Source organism: Bidens hawaiensis, unplaced genomic scaffold (assembly GCF_021521415.1).
Source record: "Bidens hawaiensis isolate Kalapana, Puna unplaced genomic scaffold, B.hawaiensis_p1.1 tig00052544_1, whole genome shotgun sequence".
In the NCBI taxonomy this organism is placed as follows: domain Eukaryota; kingdom Viridiplantae; phylum Streptophyta; class Magnoliopsida; order Asterales; family Asteraceae; genus Bidens; species Bidens hawaiensis.
In genome coordinates this window covers 8,379-30,646 of record NW_027499458.1, presented here as the reverse complement: position 1 = coordinate 30,646, position 22,268 = coordinate 8,379, and the positions used below count along the sequence as shown (strand labels likewise).

Sequence of the window (22,268 nt, the reverse complement as noted above, 5' to 3'; positions counted from 1 at the left end):
CTTGATATATCTAACTCCACCAGGCCATATCTAACTTATGCAGTAAGCCTTGTGTCCAGATTTATGCAAGCTCCATCCAAACTACACCTTGGGCTGCCAAAAGAATTCTAAGGTACATTGCAAGCACTAAAAACTTTGGATTGTGGTATGATAAGGGGGCCAAAGTTGAGTTAACTAGCTATACTGATAGTGATTGTGCAAGTTGTATAGATGACAGAAAAAGTGTTTCTGCTTATGCTTTCTCTCTTGGAGGTGGTGTTGTAAGTTGGAGCTCAAAGAAACAGACCACACTGGCCTTATCCAGTACCAAGGCTGAGTATATCTCGGCAACAGCCGCTACATGTCAAGCCATTTGGTTGAGGCGTGTGCTTGAAGACATGGGATTACCTCAAGAGAATGCCACTATCATATATTGTGATAATATGTCTCCAATCAACCTTAGCAAAAATCCCATTCTTCACAATCGCTCTAAGCACATTGAATTAAAACATCACTTTATACGTGAAATGGTGGCACAAGAACAGTTAATGCTTGAACACTGCTAAACAACTGAGCAACTTGCAGATATTATGACAAAGGCTTTATCAAGAGAAAAATTTGTGTACTTCAGACATCTCCTGGGAGTTATGCAGTTCGAATCAAGAGGGGGTGTCAAAATATGACACAAACTCATGCTTCAACACATGATTCACTTTACTCATGTAGTTGATTATTTTCCTTTATTTTAGCAATTCAAGTTTTGAATAAATGTCGTTGGCATATATGTTATTTGTTTACCGAGTCTAAAGGGTTTAGCCGTTGCTCCTTTACTCATTGTTATGTTTATCTATTTAAGATGCACTATGTGCACAAGTGATGTACACCTTCTGAAATTCAATAATCAAATACGTGAATCACTACTGCTATTTGCTTTGTTTCTATTACTTAGATTGCTCATAATCCAACATTCTAAGCACGAGATGGGTGATGAAGGGCCCAAATAACTCTCCACCATAACCTCCCTTTTTCCATCTTAAACTTCCACCACCACTTTGCAAGCATTGCCAAATTCGCGTCTATTAATGAACCCAAACCGAGCCTGCCACGGTCAACCAACGATTACTTTGGTTTAATTTTGAAAACAATTATGGGCTTTTGTGAGAGAATATTCTTAAAGAGAGAAAACAAAAGATGAAATAAGACACACCAAAGATACATACTACTATTCCCAAAACTAAAACCTGTGACCTTTGCATTATTTGTAATGATTTTTACAACTGCACTAATGAAACTTTGATGAACATCAATTAAAGCAACTATATGAAAAAATTCAGTATATTATTTAAAACATATATAACTTTTATAAAAAAAACTTAGGCTCCTTGGAAGGCTGGGCCCGAAGCCATATCCCCCCCATGGGCCAGGTCTGTATATGTTTCATGTTCTCCCCAACTTGCAAACCAAGGTGACAGAACGAGAATTCACCATGTTTGAAATTTAAAATCCTTCAAAGCCTTCTTTATCCCATTCCCTGGTAAAATCACTGGCTCGTTTTTCCACTCTTCTTCATCGGACTCTCGTCTCTTTCCCTCAACCTTATATCTGCCTTGAATCATATGAACGTCTAAGTCCTTGACTTGCTTTTTTGGCGGGCCCTGATTATCTCGCGCGTGAGCCTTACCAGTCCCGGGTTTTCCACCTTTCACCAAATGCCCAAGTTTCCCGGACTCTACAGCCGCCTCAATCTCGCTTTTCAAAGCATTACATTCGTTCATGTTGTGACCGATGTCGTCGTGAAACGAACAATGTTTTTTGACATCAAGGAATGACCTAGTCGTGAGTGGTTGTGGTTACCTGAAATTCACATTCTCTATGGTGAGGATTTCAGCAGGTGTCTTTGAAAGTGGAGTCCAATTGTTGGGACCTCGATTCGAGGGTCCCGCTTTGTTTTTATTGCCAATGAGAGATCTCGCGTCGAATGGTTTTGACACCTCCGTGTTTGGCTGAAGTCTTGACCATATTGCCCCCTTTGCCTGTTTATTAGGTCGTGGAGTTTGGAACTCTACTTTTAATTTCTGCTTTGAATTGTTATACCCCAATGTTTTTCAGTTCTGGCAAACAACTTCGCCACGGTCATTATATCGTCCCATTCTTGTGGCATTCCATCCCTACTCGTTAGTGTGCGGATCAACGCATCATATTTGACATTCTTGCGGAAGGCACCGCGAAGCATGTCTTTGTTGAGTCCACCGATGTTTAGACTTTCGTCGTTGAATCGCTTAATAAAATCTTGCACGGATTCGTTATCTCGGCGGAGAACATCCAAAATTTCTGACTTGTCACGAGTATGCTTCTTTTGCTGGCTAAACCGTTGAGAAATTTTTTTCACCAGATCATCCCAGCTGGAAATGTGACCATCAGTGTAAGGCCCCGTTACCGGTTCCCTACTTTTGACGTTGGATTTACTCATAAACACAATTCTAAATATCAGAGTTAATTAAAACATTCGTGGAATATTAAAACCTTTCGTAAACATTACAATTTAATTCATAACTTTGTCTTTAACGAACATATTGTCTTTCAAATCAAAATATTAATTAAAAACGTCTTAGGTTTTTCAGATGCCAGACTCTTTATTCTACTGCCATGTGCCCCCGCTCAAGCCAGGTGTCTCATTCTACTCACCTGCGTGCATACTAAAAGTCAGCTACGCTGAGTGAGTTCTAGTTAATCATACTACATACAACATATTCATAACTACATACTTTTGTACATACTTCATACTTTCATACTTGCATAACCATACCTTACGTTTTAAAGAGCATTACGCCCTATAACCTTCTCATATATTATTAGGGTATGCAACCCTTTAACCTTCGCATATATTATTAGGGTGTGCAATCCTTTAACCTTCGCATATATTATTAGAGTATGCAACCCTTCAACCTTTGCATATATTATTAGAGTATGCAACCCTTCAACCTTCGCATACATTATTAGGGTATGCAACCCTTTAACCTTACCTTACCGTTCATTATCATATCCATACATTTAACACCATACATATCATAGTCGTACATACTCCCTTATTCACATACACATATCATACATACTACACTATACCTGCCTTAACAATATGTGCAATACCCAAAGGTCGTTCACGTACTGTCTAGCATACATACATAACTATCACAATCGTCATTAAGACATACACTTACCATTTAAGGTAAGTGTATTAACATTCACATCGAGTATGAACATAGCACCGAAAACATAACCAGGAAATGGGGCTAGAAACTCACCTGAATGCGGTTACGTTCCCCGTTAATCATAATCCCTTTCTTGAGCTGTGCATGGCTAACTGTATAATATTTACATGTATCAATTAACTATTACTACTCATATTGTCGTTAACTGTCTTAAAACATTTTTCATTAGGATTTTAATTTATTATTTAATTCGCTAACTCCTTCGCTATAACGAATTAAGCCTAATTTGTTAGCTAATTCGTTATCCTTTATGATCTGATTCGTTAGTCTAGTTCGTTGTCTCATCACCTGATTCATTACCTAGTTCGTTATCCAAGTTCGCTAGCCTACTTCGTTATCCTAACGAATTGGGCGGGTAACAAATCACTTGATTTGTTATCTGATCATAACGAACAGGGAAACTGATTCGTTATCTGATCATAACGAACTGGGATAATCAACACACTACCTTATCTTAACGAATTGCACAAATCTTATCCAGACTTTGACTCATGGAGTCAAAGTCAAAATCGTCACGAACAACAAATAGTCAACAGATCTGTTATTTCCAATTAAACCTTTGTTTCTTAACCAGATAACACGATTTAGGTATCAACGGATTCGGAATTACAGCACCTACAAACCCTAACCCTTTGTTCGTCCAAATATTCATGTTTATGGGGTGCGATTTAGGCATATATGCTATGGGTTCTTTTAGGTTATCAATTAACCTATCAATCGTTAATGAATTTCAGTAATATTTGCTGTGTTGGATCCGTTTTTAACATACTAAAGCAGATATGTGATTTCCCAAACCAATCCGAACATAAACGAACGATTTCTAATCATAAACGTACCTTAAACGAGTCGAACAATGAACACGGTTAAGCCTTTATGTTGTTTTGTTTTTTCATATGATCTAGCACCTACAAGATCGGGTTCTCGTCTTTGGATCTTGGTTCGGGTTATAGGATGATGTGTGTGTTTTGGAAGGTGTAGGCTAAGGTGGAGAGATGGATGAAAATGGAAAGGTTTAGGGTTTAAGGGGTACTTATACTCCTTTAAGCTCATAGACCTAAGGCCCATTCCATCTTCTAAAGTCCAAGCCCAACCGTGTACAGTTTTTTATCTAAACCGATAAACAACACAATATAAAATAAATGAAATTTATTTTATTATTATAATCAAAAGTAGGGTGTTACAAGTCTTCCCTCCTTAAAGAGGTTTCGTCCCCGAAACTTAACTATTACATAAACAAATTTGGGTATACATGCGCATCTCATCCTCAGCTTCCCAAGTAGCATCTGAACCCTTGCGATGTTTCCATATCACCTTCACTAAAGGTATAACCTTGTGACGACGTTGCTTCTCCTTGCGGTCAACTATCTCAACCGGTTGCTCTATGTAATTCACCTGTTCATCAACCTCAATGTCCATTAATGGCACATGAGACGTGTCAACAGCCAGACATTTTCACATATGAGAAACATGGAAGGTTGAATGAATTCCTTCTAACTCTTCTGGCAAATTCTGCTTATAAGCCACTTCACCTACACGTTCCATAATCTTAAACGGTCCAATGTACCTTGGACTCAACTTTCCTCTCTTTCTAAATCGAATGATTCCTTTCCAAGGTGAGACCTTGAGAATCACATTGTCGCCAACGTTAAACTCAATCGGTCGTCGCCGCTTATCAGCATACGACTTCTGTCTGTCTTGAGTAGCTTTCATCCTAGACTTAATCTGATCGAACTTTGAAGACGTTTCTTGAACCACTTCTAGGCTTCCCATATCCTTCTAACCAATCTCCCCCATACACACCGGGGTTCTACATCGTCTACCATAAAGCATTTCAAATGGCGGCATGCCAATACTTGAATGGTAGCTGTTGTTATAGGAGAACTCTACTAGATGCAAGTGATCATCCCAACTTCCACCAAAGTCTAAAACACAGGCACGTAGCATATCCTCAAGGGTTTGGATCGTCTTTTAAGACTGTCCATCTTTTTGAGGATGATACGCCGCACTGATGTTCAATCTTGTTCCCATGGCTTCATGGAACTTCTTCCAAAACCTCGAAGTAAATCGAGTATCCCTATCAGATACGATCGATAACGGTACTCCATGCTTAGATACAACCTCTTTAATTAACAAGCTTGCTAACGTTTCTGATGAGATGGCCCCTCGTATAGAAAGAAAGTGAGCACTTTTGGTCACCCAAATGGTATCATGATGTTTAGCTGTACGAGGTAGCTTAGTAATGAAATCCATGGTAATGTGTTCCCATTTCCATTCTGGTATCTCCAAAGGTTGCATCTTCCCATAAGGCTTCTGGTGCTCTACTTTGACTTGTAAACATGTTAAGCACTTACTGACATAATCTACTACATCATTCTTCATTCCCGGCCACCAATAATCTCTTTTCAAATCTTGGTATATCTTATTAGCTCCTGGATGAATCGAATACCTTGACTTATGAGCTTCCTCTAAGATTCGACCTCTGAGATCTCCATAGCGTGGAATCCACATACGGTCAAACCTAGTCTTAACACCATGAGTGTTTTCCATCAACTCGTCTTGCTGATCGAAAATCCTTTCCTTCTTTACTAGCCCTACATCTACTAGCACCTCTGATTGTGCATTGATAATTTCTTCAAATAGACTTGAATTCATAATCAACTGGTATGACTTCACTATTGCTAGGACTTCATCATTCTTACGGCTTAGCGCGTCGGAGACCACATTAGCTTTCCCAGGGTAGTACTTAATATCGCAGTCGTAATCCTTTATCAATTCTAACCACCTTCTCTGCCTCATGTTCAATTCCTTCTGCTCGAAGAAGTACTTTAAACTTTTATGATCTGTGTAAATGGTACACTTTGTACCATACGGATACTTCCATATCTTGAGAGCATGCACTACTGCTGCTAGCTCCAAATCATACATCGAATAAGTATTCTCATGGACTTTCAACTGTCTAGACGCGTAAGCTATCACCTTTCCTCGTTGCATCAACACGTAGCCTAACCCACGATGCGAAGCATCAGTACAAACAACCAAATCCTCGTCACCATCGGGTAAAGCAAGGATGGGAGCTTGCGTGAGTCTCTTCTTTAATTCCTAAAAAGCCTCTTCTTGAAACTTACCCCAACTGAATACTCTCGACTTTCGGGTCATACCGGTCAACGGTGCGGCTATCTTGGAGAAACCTTCGATGAATCTTTTATAGTAACCAGCTAACCCTAGGAAGCTTCGTATATCAGTCGGATTCTGTGGAGTCTTCCAATTCGTTATCGCCTCAATCTTAGCTGGGTCCACAGAATTCCCTTCAGGATTTATCACGTGACCTAAGAATTGCACTTCTCGTAACCAGAATGCACATTTTGAAAACTTAGCGTACAACTTCTCTTTCTTCAGAGTCTCCAATACCTCTACCAGATGCTCAACATGTAAATCAATATATCATCGATGCAGACGGTAACTGACTTATCCAACATTGGCCGACACACCCTATTCATCATGTCCATAAATGTTGCGGGAGCATTCGTTAGACCGAATGAGATTACGAGGAACTCGTAGTGTCCATACCGCGTCCGAAACGCTGCTTAGGGATGTCTGCCTCTTTCACCTTCAACGGATGATAGCCTTATCGGAGATCTATCCGTGAGAACCAAATTAAACCTTGCAGTTGGTCAAACAGATCATCAATCCTTGGCAAAGGATATCTATTCTTTATCGTAAGCTTATTCAACTCGCGATAGTCTATGCACATTCTCATACTTCCGTCCTTCTTTTTCACGAACAACACTGGTGCGCCCCACGGGGAAACACTTGGCCTTATGAAACCTTTGTCGAGGAGTTCTTGTAGTTGGGACATCAATTCCTTCATTTCAGACGGCGCTAGACGGTAAGGTGCTTTCGCGACGGGCTGGGCTCCTGGTTCTAAACCTATCTGGAATTCTATCTCCCTCTCCAGTGGCAACCCTGGAAGATCCTCAGGGAATACTTCTGGGTAGTCGCGCACAATGGGAACATCTTTCATTTCTTTTGTCTCGGCCGAAGCGTTGACAACATAAGCCAGGTAGGCACCGCATCCACGTCGTAATAAACCTTCAGCATTTATCATCAAAATGACATTAAGCCCAAAACTTTCCTTATCACCATAAACCATCACCTCACTACCATCCAAGGACTTTAACCTTATTATCCCACTCTTACACACAATATGAGCCTCATACTCAGACAACCAATCCATACCCAAAACCACATCGAACCCTCCTAAGGTCATAACATACAAGGTAACAGGGAACTCATGACCCTCTAACTCTATCTTACAGTCCTTAACCATTCTCATTATTTTAACCGAGGTGTCACTAGCGGTTTCTACTTTAAAGGTTTCAGACACTCGACAACATTTCATTTTAGCTAGGTTACTAAATGGCGTGGCTACGAAACTTTTGTTTGCTCCTGAATCAAATAATACTGAAGCGGAAATACCATTTACTAGAAACGTACCTGTCACGACATCTGGTATATGCTTGGCTTTCTCTTGGGTCAACATGTAGGCCCTGGTCTTTGGCCTTGACGGTTCAGCATCCTTCTTCCCGCTTCCCCCAGCTTCAGTACACTCTCTGGCCATGTGGCCCGTCTTACCTTACCGGAAACACGCCGGCTTCTCGCTGCACTCATGAGCATAGTGCCCCACCTTTCCGCACTTATAACAGGCGTTTGACCCTACTCTGCATTCTCCTCCATGCTCCTTTCCACACTTAAAAAAACATCTGATCCCTTACCCCACTTGCACTCGCCACCGTGAATTTTACCATACGTCTTGCACGATTTATTCTCCCACACTTTCTGCTTCTTATCCTTAGAGTTCCACAACTGAGTACCGGGTCGTTTGACATTGACCCACTTCTTATCTTTCTTCTCTTCTTCCACCACAATATCATCCACAGCCAGGTCCGCATAAACCATCTCTGCGAGCTCGAAAGTTGAGCCAAATGTAGCAGGTTTACTCGTCCTTACTAGCGTACGGACTCACTGTGGCAATCCCCTCACATAGAACTTGATCCTTTTAGCCTCAGTGTTAACCATGTCAGGCACTAACCTAGACATTCGGTTAAACTCGGTGGTATACTCACGATGTGTCATCGTCCCAGCTTTCAAGTTCAGGAACTTCATCTTCGCCCTCTCAACCTCGGCGTCATCAAAAAATTTCTTCATAACCAGTTCTTTCAGTTCCTCCCACCTTATAGCCTTGATTTCCTCTTGACTCTTCCTCTGCTTAACCGATTCCCACCAGTACATTGCTTCTTCACCGAATGACTGAGTAGCGTAACCCACAGCTTGGTCGGGACGGCACTCGCTAATGCGGATAATTTTATCCATGGCGGTTATCCACTGAAGAGTAGCGATTGTGTCTCCCAAACCACTCAGCTACGACGGGTCACAACCTTTAAATGACTTGTAGTTGCACCCACCCCGGCCTCTCTTCCTGTCATCGACTTTCACAGACCTAACCCCACTCGAGGCCTCCCTCTCTCCTTCCTCATCTCTCCTACCATCACCACCCGCCCCTTCGGCAGTTCTTTCACGGCTTCCAGCAGACCCTCCAGGAGTGATGTTTTTCACAGCAGTGGCTACAGCTTTAACAATAGCTGCTTGAATTGCGGGATCTAGTTGAACCCCTTCGTTGTTGTTCGGGTTTTTCCCAACTGCGTTTCCTTCATCTCCGGTGTTGGAAGTTGTTCCTACCGAGGGTCGTTGGACAGTACGCGGCCTTCCACGACGTCGGTGCGACCTCCAGCTCCAGCAATTTCTCCAGCTCCAGCCATCGTATTCTAAAAGGAAAACACAAACGTCATCACTCAAGGAACTATTTAGTACAAGGATAGTAAGGCTAACAGGTAATAACAGTGGCCAGCTGTGATTAGCTGATCACGTTACTTTCTGTGTCCTATACACTTCCCCTTATGAGTCTATTTGTGCTAATTCTTTTCTTAAACAGTTAAATAGTCAAACAGTTCATATCATCATATACTCCTATCCCTAGCAATTAAGCTAGCATTCATACATTATTCTACTTTACATGTTAAATTAGTCACATACTTTACTTTCACTTAGCTTGCTTGTATGACACATGGAATTGTCGTACTGGCATCTTCTTTCCTTTCTTACTTTAATCCCATCCTTTGTTCAAATCTAAGCATGTAGGATGCTTAAATCTCTCAAACTTTTCTCTGATACCAACTTCTAAGGCCCCGTTACCGGTTCCCTACTTTTGACGTTGGATTGACTCATAAACACAGTTTTAAATATCAGAGTTAATAAAACATTCGCGGAATATTAAAAACTTTCATAAACATTACAATTTAATTCATAACTTTGTCTTTAGCGAACATATTGTCTTTCAAATCAAAACATTAATTAAAAACGTCTTAGGTCTTCAGATGCCAGACTCTTTATTCTTTTGCCATGTGCCCCCGCTCAAGCCAGTTGTCTCATTCTACTCACCTGCGTGCATACTAAAAGTCAGCTATGCTGAGTGAGTTCTAGTTAATCACACTACATACAACATATTCATAACTACATACTTTTGTACATATTTCATACTTTCATACTTGCATAACCATACCTTACGTTTTAAAGAGCATTGCGCCCTATAACCTTCGCATATATTATTAGGGTATGCAACCCTTTAACCTTCGCATACATTATTAGGTTGTGCAACCCTTTAACCTTCACATATATTATTAGGGTATGCAACCCTTCAACCTTCGCATATATTATTAGGGTATGCAACCCTTCAACCTTCGCATACATTATTAGGGTATGCAACCCTTTAACCTTACCTTACCGTTCATTATCATATCCATACATTTAATACCATACATATCATAGTCGTACACACTTCCTTATTCACATACACATATCATAGATACTACATTATACTTGCCTTAACAATACGTGCAATACCCGAAGGTTGTTCACGTACTGTCAAGCATGCATACATACTTGACAAACACTTACCATTTAAGGTAAGTGTATTAACATTCATATCGAGTATGCACACAGACCCGAAAACATAACCAGGAAATGGGGCTAGAAACTCACCTGAATGCGGTTACGTTCATCGTTAATCGTAATCCCTTTCTTGAGCTGTGCACAGCTAACTGTATAATATTTACATGCATCAATTAACTATTACTACTCATATTTTCGTTAACTATCTTAACACATTTTCCATTAGGATTTTAATTTATTATTAATTAACTAACTCCTTCGCCATAACGAATTAAGCTTAATTCGTTAGCTAATTCGTTATCCTTTATGATCTGATTCGTTAGTCTGGTTCGTTGTCTCATCATAGCGAATTGGAGCGTGACGAACCACCTGATTCATTACCTAGTTCGTTATCCAAGTTCGCTAGCCTACTTCATTATCCTAACGAATTGGGCGGGTAACAAATCACTTGATTCGTTATGTGATTATAACGAACTGGGAAACTGATTCGTTATCTGATCATAACGAACTGGGATAATCAATTCGCTACCTTATCTTAACGAATTGCACAAATCTTATTCAGACTTTGACTCATGGGGTCAAAGTCAAAATCGTCAAGAACAACAAATAGTCAACAGATCTGTTATTTGCAATTAAACCTTTGTTTCTTAACCAGATAACACGATTTAGGTATCAACGGATTCGGAATTACAGCGCCTACAAACCCTAACCCTTTGTTCGTCCAAATATTCATGTTTATGGGGTGCGATTTAGGCATATATGCTACGGGTTCTTTTAGGTTATCAATTAACCTATCAATCGTTAATGAATTTCAGTAATATTTGCTATGTTGGATCCGTTTTCAACATACTAAAACAGATATGTGATTTCCCAAACCAATCCAAACCTAAACGAACGATTTCTAATCATAACGTACCTTAAACGAGTCGAACAATGAACACGTTTAAGCCTTTATGTTGTTTTGTTTCTTCATGACGATCTAGCACCAACAAGCTCGGGTTCTCGTCTTTGGATCTTGGTTCGGTTTATAGGATGATGTGTGTGTTTTGGAAGGTGTAGGCTAAGGTGTAGAGATGGATGAAAATGGAAAGGTTTAGGGTTTAAGGGGTACTTATACTCCCTTAAGCCCATGGACCTAAGGCCCATTCCATCTTCTAAAGTCCAAGCCCAACCATGTACAGTTTATTATCTAAACCGATAAATGACACAATATAAAATAAACGAAATTTATTTTATTATTATAACCAAAAGTACCGTGTTACAATTAGGTAACTTTTCAAACCATCCTCGTTCTGCCCCTGTTAGTGTCAATGCGAACATGTGACACCAATAGGGGAGCGTCCATCCACTAACACCACCTGCCAGTGTAAAAACTGAAGTCTCCTGGGTGATAAGTTGAATCATAACTATCAAACTCATCTACATAAGATGGCATCCACATGTCGATTCGAGGACGGGGGCGCAACCTCCGTAATTCACCAAACTCTTGCTCTGTCTGTTGACTATAACGGATTTGATTTCCTCTCACTGTTGATGGAGAAGAAAGAGATCTCTGGGGAGATTCTTCATAAGTCACAGTGCGGGCATGAAAACGTTCATTGCGCACTCTACGCTCATATTTAGCTGCCAAACTCTCTTGCTGTATGCGGAGCCACTCTTCTGGAGACAGTGGTCCTCTAGATCTGGAATTATGTTGATGAGTCCTCGCCAGATCAGATCGCCTGAATCGTCCTCCAGACCCAATACTGATCGAGTTCGGCGAGTTTCTCCCATAATTTGTCCGAGGTCACTCAGATTGGAAACTTCTGGTGCCGTAACGCGTCCCAAATCAGTAGGGGTTGGCCCAGTTGGTATTGTGACACGCTCGAGGGTACGATCACCTGGTGTTGTATCGGTGGTCCGTGAACTCGGAGCTGTGACACGTGCAAAAACACTTGAAGCAAAACCTTCAGGTGCTTCCGTGTTTGTAACACGTGAAGTAGGTGCAGGAGTTCCCGTCGGCCCCTCAGGAAGTTTACTCATATTTAACGAACCAAAAAACCAACGAAAACTTATGCAGTTCTAACACCAGAACGGATGGCGCCAATGAAGAAACACGGATCCGATCCCCTTAACGGGTCCTGGATCCAATGAGTCCACAGGGTAAGATACAATAACAACCAACGCAATATGAGTATGAGTATAACTTCCCAAAGTTCAATGATCGGAACCTGCAAAACAGACACTGTGAGTCTCGTTGCGGGAAGAACAAGAGGTGGGGGGTCTTCCCGTTACCACCCTCCGGCGTGAGAATCAGTACAGTTCTTAAGAGAGAAAGTACTAAAGTATACAGAGTAAGTACAGCGAGAGTGAATGAATACCTCATAGAGATTGAGAGGGTATTTATAGACGAAGGATGTTGGAATTGTGATTGGGCCAGCTGTCCCTTTCTAGAAGATCTTAATAACCGTCTGGACGCGGGTCCCTTTGTGATAATTAAACAAAAACTTTGTGATAATCGGGATCGGTACCGGTCGGTACCGGTACCATACCATGCTCATCCCTACTAGGACACTACACCACTTTCCACAATACTTTCCCATAATTAAACAAAAACAAATAATAATAAAAACATGTGCATGGAAAATTAGAAGCTTCCAAAACTCCATGTGAATGAGAAAAAAGGTCCATATCATTCCACCCCCCTCGAACACACCTTGTCCTCAAGGTGATCCAATTCATCCTTCGAGTCGATGATCATAAACAACTGCGGTTTAGTACACTTATGGCCCGGCGTATACCTTTCGTCACAATTGTAACATAAACCCTTGGCATGACGGTCCCTTTGTTCCGCACTTGTGAGTCACCTAATGGGATTAGGAGCCGGCAGTGCTAATTTTTGAGTCGGGGTTGGACCCAAAATGCCTTGTGTTGTGGAACCGGGCAGTTGGTTAACCGAAAGAGGGTTCGAGGTGTTGTTAGCAGAAGAAAGTTCATGACCCAGATTCATTTTGTCCTCCACCAACCTGGCTCTTCCGATAGCCTTATGGAGTTGCTTCGGATTGTTGAGCTTCACTTCTATACGGATATCTTTATTGAGACCACCAATAAAGCAACCGATCAAAAACGATTCCGGCAAACCGTCTACTTGGTGGGATAGCTTTTCAAAAGCCTCTTGGTAAACAGCTATGATAGTAGTTTGTTTGAGACGGGATAAGGATTCAGAGGGGTCTTCAAACTCGGTCGGCCCGAAACGGGCTAATACAGCCTGTGAAAATTCGACCCACGTTAAAGGTTCCCGGTGCTTGGTTAACCATCGATGCCACTGTAGAGCAATTCCGTCAAGATGGAATGAAGCCAATTGAACTTGTTCTTCTAGAACCACCTTTTGGAAATCAAAAAAACCTGGTCGGCTTGATAAAGCCACCCAGTCGGATCCCCTCCGTTGTATTGGGGAAAATGGAGTTTGAGATAGGGCTTGGTGGTGTTAACCACAGAACCACCAGAGGTTGAGCCTGGTGACCGGCCAGAATCTTGTTCCCGTAGAGCCTTCACCACCGCGGTAAGACTTTGCATTTCGGTTATAATTCGCTCAACCATCGAGTCATGTTGAGCCAACCGGTCGCTAGTCTCTTGTTGGAACTCGACATTGGTTTTCTTACGAGTATCCATAGAGGTGGATCAGCTTTGGCTCTGATACCACTGATATGATCCTGTCAGATTTGTTAATCAAGAAAGGAGTGAGAGACTAGATAAGAAATAAGAAGGAGTGTGTGAGACAATTTTCTACTTCATAATAATAAAAAGGAAATACGTTCTCCTTATAAAGGAGATTACAAACCAAAGAAATAACTAACTCCACCACCCACTAACCTAATACATGGCAGGCTATGGAGTGCTAACCACCTACAACCATCCTTTATTCTAGGACCACCACACCACTTTCCACACAATACTTTCCCATGATTAAACAAAAACAACTAATAATAAAAACATGCACATGGAAAATTAGAAGTTTCCAAAACTCCATGTGCATGAGAAACAAGGTCCATATCACGGAGGCCCACTCAGGGTGAAACCCCATGAGGGATTTCCAACAGTTAAAGTAATCGAAGTTCCCCGACTTCTGTTGATACTCTACCAACGTCATTTCCATGATATTCGCGTGAGAGACACTGCTACGCCATGTTCGAGTCATCCGAGTGTGAACCGCATGGTAAGTCGTGCTTTTGGTGTTTATATCGGTCCATTTCAACATTACCGAATCTTTTTCCCGACGCGGGTCCCCGCCAAGTTCGTGGAACAAATCTTTAATTTTGTTCCAAAATACGCTTGATGCTTGAGTGTTTGCTAAAAAAAATAAAAATATTACAAGTTTAATGTTTGTTCAAAGTAATTTAAAAAAATTATATTTTTAAAAACTTACCGCACTCGGGATCTTCCGATATCGTGCCCACGCCTGTGCAAGTAGTTCACACTCGTCGGGTTTCCACGGTATAGTGGTCCTTTTAGTCCGAGGTTCGTCGGCGGGTTTCTTTACGTGTTTTCTCCCACGCCCGCCTCCACGTTGGCTCGAACCGCTGCGAGTCTCCGGGACGGGTTGTGGCTCCGGGTTTCCAGCACCGTCTCGTCATCGGGTTGGGAACCGGAACCAGCCATCATATTCGTGGTTGGGTTTTGGAAACCGGACACCGTATTTGGGTTAGGGGCTCCGGAACTTAGATATTGTATGTACGAGACCATTTGCGGGTTGAACGGATACATGGTTTGAAGGGTCAGGATTGTTGGCATCAGGATTGTAGATGGGTTCGGTTGTGGATTATTTGGGTCAGGATTGTTTGCGTTGCCTTGTCGGGCGTATGCTGCAAAACCGAGTGTTTGGTTGTTGTAGGAAACATATTGGTTGGTGATCTAGAAATCCTACTTGTTGCTCTCAGGTTGTTCCCGATTCTCTAGAGCCACCAGATTGCTTGATTTCTAAATGGAAGCTTCTCATGCATTTGACTCGAATTCGCGGGTATGGGTCTCATCAAACCCAGATAATCTTAAATGGGTTATAACATCTCATTTATTTATGGAACTCTTTCATAATCAAACAAAATTTTTTTATGGTCATGGATCTCACCAAACCCGGATAACTTCTAAACGGGTTATAACATCTCATTTATTTGTGAAATAACCCCTTAATCATCGAAAAATAATTTCCATGGGTTATGGGTCTTACCAAACCCTAATAGCCCTAAAATGGGTTATAAGAACTCATTTATTGGTAAACACTTTCATCATTAAACCCTAATTTAATTTATCTTCTTTACATGTTCTCTGTTGTTGGTCTATCATCTCCATCGCCAGTTAACTTCCGATACTATCCACTATTATCAACTACGTCAACGTCCCCTTTTTCATTAGACAAATATTTGTGTTCATTTGTTCATTTAAAAAAATCAACATGTTCGTGTCCGTTTATGTTTCTTCGTTAAAAGTCTAAAATACCTACACACCTCAATTGAAAATACTCAAACGCTAAAAAATTTAATAACAAACTAATATATATGTATTAAATTAAAAAACAAAATTACGCTAAAAATAAAATAAATTATCATAAAATAACAAACAATTAGAACAAAAACTTGAATAAACCCCCATAACACAGAATAATCAAACTAGTAAATGATAATTAATTGCCACTAAAAATGGTAAATTAATTCACAAACAATTCCTGTTTAAAAAGGCTTATTATATTTACAACGAAGACTAGCAATTAACTAGTCTACAAAACAAACAAGGAGATTTGCATTTTTAAAACATCAAAGTTAACCAATTGGTCTAATTGACTCCTACAGTCCCTACTTTGTTCGATCTTAATTAAAGCTACTCATATAAAACTTAGGATTTTTATATTCCATCATTTGAGCCAGACTCGTATTGAAACCATTGAAAATCTATTATCTTCTCACTTTCCAAATGCAACAGATTATAAAAAAAACAAAACTGAAACCCAGATTAAATATTTTGGTCAAACTCCCCCGATTGCCATATGTTTTATGAGATAGTAATCCAATTACTGAAGGCCTCCTCCTTTGATGGAAGTTTTTATAAAACGCCTCCTTTTAATGGAAGTGCATGTTAAATTTGATTTATTTAATTCAACATATATAGATTATTTTTATTAGATCTCAGCCCTATTAAAGAACTGGGTGAAATCCTGATCATTGATGTAACTATTTTAAGCAGTTTTCATGGTGGTTACCATCTACCCTCGCATGCAGTTATCATACGGTTCCTCAAGTACTATTTCTAGGAACGGGCTTTCTATGGTGGTTATGTGTCCTCATGCGGTTACCTACAGTTTTTGTTTCTGATCATTACGGTTCCTCTTTCTATGGTGGCCATACCCACGTTCACTCTTTATCGTTCATGAGTCATATTTTGTATTTAATCACGAAATGAAAGCAGCTGCGTTGCGCCATTTTCAAACACAGATATTAGGGCACACTTTAACAATCACAGTGATGTAAGACACCGACAACTGGTTGAACAAACCGTCGTCGGCACTGCAGTGAAGAGGCCGAAAGAAGAAGATGACAACGGAGTTGCCACCAGTGGTCATACATTGTCGGTAATTTTTTGGATGATTATCAGAAATTAGCCCAATGTGGCCTGATAGGTCTGTTTCTAAATTGATTATAATTTTATTATTTTTGTTAAGTTCTATGAATCTGATGTTAATTTGGGATTATGTAGTGAGTACCTTTTTGATTTTTAGATCATTTAGTGATGTCAAGATGGTTAATTTAGTTCATGGGTTGATTCTTGGTAGGGTTTTTATATTTTGTTAATTTAATAAAAGAATTTTGGTATGAACACAGTATAATGTACAAACTAATGATATTGCAGAAGAAGCACACTCTTTGAAGTGGAAAAAGGTGCTGTTTGAGGGCAAATCTGATTACCACAAACTTATGGTATTTCAGGTAATTGAATTATGTTTTTTTTCCTTTCTTTCTTTCTTTGTCACTTCATGGTAAAATGTGTGGTGATTTTTTTTTTCAGTCTGCAACGTATGGAAAGGTCCTTGTGTTGGATGGACTGATGGAGTAATTCAACTTACCGAGAGAGCTTAGTGTGCGTATTAGGAAATGATTACTCATCTGCTTCTTTGTTCAGTCCCAAATCCTAAAAATGTTCCATTAATCTATTCTTTACTCACAACTGTTTCCTTGCAATCTTTATGGCTAAATAATGTTAGTTTAATCATGAGCGTTTGTTCATAACCGTTGATGAAAAAAATATAGATTCAAACCTCAATGTATTTATGATAATTTGTAGGTTTTGGTTATTGCAGGAGATGGTGGTGTATTGCGTAAAGTAGCTCGTCATTCTTCTCTTGAACACATATATATTTGTGAGATAGATAAGATAATCATTAATGTGAGTATTCATGATCTATCTAATTTCTGAGCATGGTTAATTCAAAATGTTTAATAACATAATAGGGGTTTTCAGGTTTATAAAGAGTTTTTTCCTCATTTACCTGTCGGGTTTGATGATATGCATGTTGAACTATGTTAATAACATAACATGGGTTTTCAGGTTTATATAGAGTTTTTTCCTTATGTACCTGTCGGGTTTGTTGATATGCTTGTCGAACTCCACATAGGCAATGGTATATACAATATATAACCTTTTGTTATTGTTCTCATTATTTAGTATTTTTCTAGAAGGGTTTTGTTTTTTTTTAAATATACATATATATCTTTTAGGAGTTGCATTCTTGAAGTCTGCTCCCGAAGGAAGTTATGATGTGGTTATACTCGATTCTTCTGATCCCATAGGTATACATACTCGAGCCTATAAGAACTCTTCGAAAAGCCACTTTTTGATTATGCATAAGCACTTCAGGTCCCACGTAATAACTTTTCAAAAAGCCGCTTTTTGAATCGGTTGCTAAAGCACTTCGACCTAATGGTGTTGTTTGCACACATGCCAAGAGCATATGGCTCTATGTATGTAATTGAGAATATCGTTGCAAATTGTCGTCAAGTGTTTTAAAGGTCACTCAATTACGCGTAATTAGACGTTGACATCCATTCCTGCATATTCTATGTAATCTTTGTGCTCTGCATATATTTTCAAATTTTCACGATGTAAAAATATTATTATTAAAAATTCGTATACCGAAACATTAACGCAGTGGTGTTATCGGATTAATGTTGTGTTCGATTGAGGGACCCAGGGTTGATTTCAAGAACCTCGATTAACCCGATAGATGAAAATCACAATGGAGGCAAATATGTAGGGCCATTGAAGTTCTACAACAAAGAGTTGATTATTACAATAAAGTTTCAAATTTTCTCAATGTTTTATTGATTATTTTTGCATATTGTAGATCTACACGGATGCCTTCCTCCATCGTCATGTTTATTTTATAATTCAGTTTATATTTTGTAAATTGTTGAGCATACAGAGTCTGTAGAAAGAACAGAGAACTAGGGCGAAGGAATCGGCAATTGCAGATTATACTCCTGTGCGATTGTGAATTGCAATTATTCGAGTCCTCCTAAGTCCGATTTGACATATAGGCATAGACAACCCTGTTCGTGGAGGTTTTCTTCTCTTAGGCATGCACATTTTAATTTTATTTCCGTATTGATTTCTTCGGTTAATTACAATTGGGTACCTAATAATTGTTGGGCGTTTGTTGATTTAGCTCATAAGAATTGGTTTTATGAGGGTTTTGAGTTATTAATTTAAGCAGAAAGTCATTGAATTCAACAATCGAAGCCTGAAAAAATCAATTTGGAACATACCTAAATGCAAATAAGGTGACGAAATACCCTGATTTGTTACTTAACTATTCATGGTATTCTACAGCCATTGATATATATGGTCAACTAGAGTGCTAGACTAGAATTCTGCACTCATAGAAGCAAAAAATGTTGGATATAATCACACTCAACTCGAACACAACTCAGAGGGTCACTTTAGTCATTTATTATTTATATTATGTTTTAGTTTAGTATGTTACTGTAAACAAACTACAAGGGTCAAACATGTCATTAGTTTAAAGTCTTATGTATGTATCGTGTATATATAAACGATGTCTCTGTATCATTCTGATGTAACGAACGAACCCACAATATTATTATCAATTCAATATTTGTTTGATCATTTCGTTGTATAAAAAGGCACATAGGAGTAGATCGTGTGCAAAAGGCACGGTTACAAACCCTTAAATCCGAATTTGAATTGTTGAAAATGAAAGAAGATGAATCTATTGATTCATTCACCGCTAAGTTGAACGCCATAGTTTCTAGAGCAAATGGTTTAGGAACAACTTTTGAAGAATCAACCCTAGTACGTAAGTTACTTAACTCCATGCCCGAAAAGTTCATCCAAATAGTAGCATAAATAGAACAGTACTCGGATTTAGATGAAATGACTTTAGACGAAGCCATCAGAAGACTTAAAACTTTCGAGGAACGAATCAAGTCAAAGAAAGGTAGTCTAGTTGATAATCATGATAAGTTGATGTTCACACGACATGACGGTAATCATGGTCGTGGACAATCAAATGCAAGACGAGGAAGTAGGAGGTTCAATCCACGAGGCCGAGGCCGTGGACGGTTTACACCATCATCATCCCGGGAAGATTCCACTCATGACCCGTCCAAAGATTCTAATCAAAATAGAAGGAAGTTCACTAGTGACACGAGTAAGGTTAGATGTTACAAATGTAGCAAACTTGGACATTATTCTTCAAATTGCCCTCAAAAGGATCATGCACAAGATCAGGCCAATCTAGTGTACGAGGACGAAGAGCCGACCCTTTTAATGGCAATCCGTGAAGACCGTATTGATACTCAAGTAGTTTTCTTAAACAAAAAGGAGATCAAGCCCAATAACTATAGGTTAACTGATGAAAGCATGTGGTATCTCGACAATGGTGCTAGCAACCATATGACCGGTTCGCGAGAGCATTTCACTGAATTAGATGAGAAGATCAGTGGGAATGTTCGTTTTGTGATGGTTCGTATGTAGAAATAAATGGCATGGGCTCAATATTGTTGGAATGTAAAAACATGGAGCAAAGAGTTGTAACCAATGTTTATTACATTCCCAGACTTAAAAGCAATATTTTGAATCTAGGGCAACTAACAGAAATCGGATGTAAAGTCGTTATGGAATACAATCAGTTACGTTTGTATGACATAAAAGAAACACTTCTCATGAAAGTCAAACGTTCGAAAAATAGACTTTACATAATTAATTTGAAGATTGGTACACCCATCTCACTCTTAGTAAATTTGCAAGATGAAGCATGGCTATGGCACACACGACTTTGTCATATGAACTTTAACATGATTAAAGACATGACACAGAAGAAGTTAGTTAACGGAGTACCTCGAATTACACACTCCTCAGAAGTCTGTGATGCCTGCTTACTTGGAAAGCATAGTAGATCTCCATTTCCAAGGCAAGCCGAATCAAGGTCAACTAAACCGTTAGATTTAGTTTCAGGAGATCTTTGTGGTCCTATCACTCCATCAACTCACTTAGGAAAGAAATATATTTTCTTATTAGTCGACGACTGTACAAGCTACATGTGGATATTCTTTCTCGAATCAAAAGATCAAGCATTTCAGATGTTTAAGGAATATAAGTTGATGATAGAAATAGAGTTAAGAACCAAATTGAAGATGTTTAGAACGGATCACGTCCAAAGATTTCTCCAAGTTCTGTAAAGAAAATGGAATAGCAAGACAACTTACTGCACCATACTCCCCGCAACAGAATGGCATGGTAGAACGAAGACATAGAACAATACTATCTGCTACAAGGAGTATGCTAAAGGCAAGTAATATGCCTCAGATATTTTAGGCAGAAGCAGTAAGACATGCTGTCTACATCCTAAACCGAACACCAACCAGAGCTTTAGTTAATAGCACACCTTTTGAAGCGCTTAAAGGTGATAAGCCAAATTTGAAGCATCTTATAGTTTTTGGTTGTATGGCATATGCAAAAGTGTTACTACCACATTTAAAGAAGTTGGATGATAGAAGCACTAAAATGGTATATTTAGGTAGTGAACCAGGATCAAAAGCTTATAGACTATTTGATCCTAGAACAAATAGAAATTGTGTAAGTAGGGATGTACATTTTAAAGAAAAGGAGTTTTGGAATTTGAAGGAGGATGCTAGAGGTAATAATCAAGAAGAAAACGAGTGGATAGAATTTATAGTTGAAGATGGTTCAACAACAATTCTACCTAATAATCCTGAACCTCAGTCTGAACACATTGAAGTTAGCAATCATGATGAAGATGAAGAAGAACCTCATTCACCAGCTAATCCACCAAATTTACCAGTCACTCCACAATCATACACCCACGAACCAAACTCTGAAACATCTGCAAGCTCCTCTAGACCTTATAATCATACACCATTTCGATTTCAAATGATTTTTTATGCTCGAGCACCATAAGTAGTTTTAGATGAAAATGATGTCACAACCCCTCTTAGGCCTAGGCGTGTGACTCGATAGTTGGTACCACATTTGTAAATAAATCTGAGTTACGATTGTTAGCGGAAGACGTTAAAATATAAGGATTAAAGTTGTAAAATATTTACATTAAAAAAGTCGAGACAAAAGTCTCGATTGGATTTACTTGTTTATAAGTTTCACAAAAACATCATATTTTATATTTAAACAAAATTATCCGAGACATCGGATTCTTGAGCCTTCGTCCTTTAGCTCTAATCTTGGTTACCTGCAAAATGTTATAAAAATACGTCAGCAACGAATGCTGGTGAATATGCTGACGCGAAAACATTTTCTTTTACTTTGTTACCCCTCGAGGGTTACGCGTGCCTTGGCCCATCTTGGCTTAGGAATAGCAAAGTTACAACAATATCATTATAAACCCGAGTCTCTACCTAGGTCACCCCAGCAAGACACCGCAGCGTCCCGACGTACTTAGGTACCATAAATATACACAAGGTCATTCTCACTCGAACATACTTTGTTCGGCCCATC

The 22,268-nt window shown here is 39.4% G+C and overlaps 1 pseudogene; it reads left to right on the top strand.

The window, feature by feature from the left end:
• The first annotated feature begins 14,417 nt into the window (after window positions 1–14,417).
• Window positions 14,418–19,643, top strand: LOC143599710 (spermidine synthase 1-like; annotated as a pseudogene).
• The last annotated feature ends 2,625 nt before the right edge of the window (window positions 19,644–22,268 follow it).